This window comes from Notothenia coriiceps, unplaced genomic scaffold, assembly GCF_000735185.1.
Source record: "Notothenia coriiceps isolate Sejong01 unplaced genomic scaffold, NC01 NC01_scaffold00036401, whole genome shotgun sequence".
Taxonomy (NCBI): Eukaryota; Metazoa; Chordata; class Actinopteri; order Perciformes; family Nototheniidae; genus Notothenia; species Notothenia coriiceps.
Genome location: NW_011369102.1, coordinates 146780 through 149492, shown reverse-complemented (window position 1 = coordinate 149492; position 2713 = coordinate 146780). Strand labels below are relative to the sequence as shown.

The following is a 2713-nucleotide window of genomic DNA, read 5'->3' as shown; positions in this document are numbered from 1 at the left end:
TTTCACGTTGTTACAGTACAGTCTGGAAATCATTGAAAGGTGAAACTGAGGTAAAAATATGTTCCCTCAAGTTCGGACATTTTCCTCAGTCAAAACATTGTGTTACTGTCACATGGGGTGCTCAAAATAAGTTCCTATTTGCGATCTGGGGCACTATTTTTACCCCGTGCTGTTTTATTTATATACTTGTTCATCCGATTTAACAAAGTTGAGACCGGTAAAGTAGCCTAAGAAATTCTAAAAATGTCATAAAAAGAGTCAAACAGAGTCTATGGCACATAAATAGGTTTGAACTAGTATTGCATATTTTCAATCTGAAAAACTATTTTACTACAAAGGGTTAACAATGCAAAACAACATAACTGCTAAATACGTAGTTAAGACCTTAATGTGACTTCTTTCCATGCATTTTAGAAAACTATTGTGCAGTGAAAAGGTGACACTTCTGCAGAAACAGATATTAAAATGCACAGTTATACAAACAAGCCAAAGTGCTCTCTGGTTGGGTAAATATTGACCCCTTCTGGCATCGGACTTAAATACTTGAATGCACCAATAAAGTAGACAATCTCTGCTTAAAATTGCATTACAAAGCAATAACTGAGGAAATAACAAGAAAACAAGATGTTTACTTTGACGGATTAACTGTCAACAGGAGGTGTGTTTAAACTAATCAGTAAATTCAATACAACTTGCCCCATGGGAAAGCACACTAATTTAAATAAATACAAATCTGGCAAGACAACACAGACAANATGTTCCCTCAAGTTCGGACATTTTCCTCAGTCAAAACATTGTGTTGCTCACAGCACAGGGTAAAAATAGTGCCCCAGATCGCAAATAGGAACTTATTTTGAGCAACACAATGTTTTGACTGAGGAAAATGTCCGAACTTGAGGGAACATATTTTTACCTCAGTTTCACCTTTCAATGATTTCCAGACTGTACTGTAACAACGTGAAAGCAATGGATGCATCTAAGCTAGAGGATGTTGAAAGCTAAGTCATGCTATATCACGAAAGTTACATTACTATTCTGTTTTTAAGGATTTTCTAATAACTAGAATGACCTCTTCTTGAAGTGTAGTTGTCCCCACTACAAAATAATTAAGAAAAAAATGAAGTAACTTGATTATAATTGGAAGTGTTTAAGCCAATAGTTGATCAAATGTAAGGAATATTGGATACTCTGTTCCCCTGCAGGACACATGGATGCCTCAAGCACTCGTGCAACCACATCCTGCGTAGTGCTTCCCTTCTCCTCTCAGATCCACCCAAGTATAACATTTTGTCTTTTTTTAATATGCCAAACAAGTGAGCAAAAGGTCTGCTTTGGTGGAAAGGGAACTACATAAGCACATGGTGTGGATTCTTCCCTTTTTCTCTTCATGACCTCCACACATTTCCATCCTTTGAGCACCACTGTTGGACGGGAGACATTTCATCAGACAGGATTCTCTCTGTGTTTGTTCCAACTCTTCTTTGGTGTCTTTTCACAGAACACTTGATTAACTCGACATGAACATTTAGCACGGTTCAAAACAAAGAATATCTGACTCTCTGGGATCAATAGGTAATTGCAATAAACCCAAACAGCGCCATTTTCTGAAGCTTATTACTGCTATTGAGCCTGAGCCTCCGATCGTCTCTTTTCATTTGCATTCAGTGAAAACACACAGCAGGCCTTTTTTAGCTCATTTATTTGAAAACTCCTGAATATCAACGTCTTTATCTCTCAGCCCATCGTCCTGATGCTCCACTCATCAACACTCAGACTGATGGAGAGGAGAGATTGTACAATTATACTATCAGACGCCAATTTGTCAACAAATGCAGCCAATTAGTGATCGATCTGAGTTTCATTGATAGTATCGAACTTTAGGTCCCTGTTGATCCCACCCCGCTGGTTTCCACTCATCATGTGTGTCTCTTTTGGTATTTTATAATGGGTAGTGGTGGAAGGTATTGAAGTAGTAGCCTTTGCAGACCATTTACATGCACTAACATCTATATACAGGGTTCTTACGGTCATTTAAAAACCTGGAAAAGTCATGGAAATTCAAAATGCTAATTCCAGGCCCTGGAAAAGTTTTGGAAAACAATATTTTTCCCAAAGTTTTGGAAAAGTCATGGAAATGTAACTAAAGTTGCATCAAATATAATTTATATTGTATCTAATCGCCGAAATAGGAATACTATAATGATAATAAATATACTGTATCGTAATGAAACGTAAAATGGCATTTAACTGACGAGGTATTTTGCTGGTGAGAGATTTTAGACTGAACAAAAATATAAACGCAACAATTTTGTTTTTGCTCCCATTTTTCATGAGATGAACTCAAAGATCTAAAACATTTTCTATATACACAAAATAACCATTTCTCTCAAATATTGTTCACAAATCTGAAAAAATCTGTGATAGTGAGCACTTCTCCTTTGCCGAGATAATCCATCCCACCTCACAGGTGTGGCATATCAAGATGCTGATTAGACAGCATGATCATTGCACAGGTGTGCCTTAGGCTGGCCACAATAAAAGGCCACTCTGAAACGTGCAGTTTTGCTTTATTGGGGGGGTCTGGGGGGGGTCCGAAAACCAGTCAGTATCTGGTGTGAGGGTTAGGATTAGGGTTAGGGTTAGGGTTAGTGTTAGGGTTAGGGTTAGGGTAATGTTGTGAATCGAGTGACCCATGGTGGTGGTGGGGTTATGG

General features: G+C 38.0%; 1 protein-coding gene across 1 annotated transcript in view; it reads left to right on the top strand.

Moving 5' to 3' along the window:
* The window catches only part of LOC104963788 (kinesin-like protein KIF21A), a 35835-nt gene that overhangs the window by 20751 nt on the left and 12371 nt on the right, over nucleotides 1-2713 (top strand). The window lies entirely within an intron of this gene.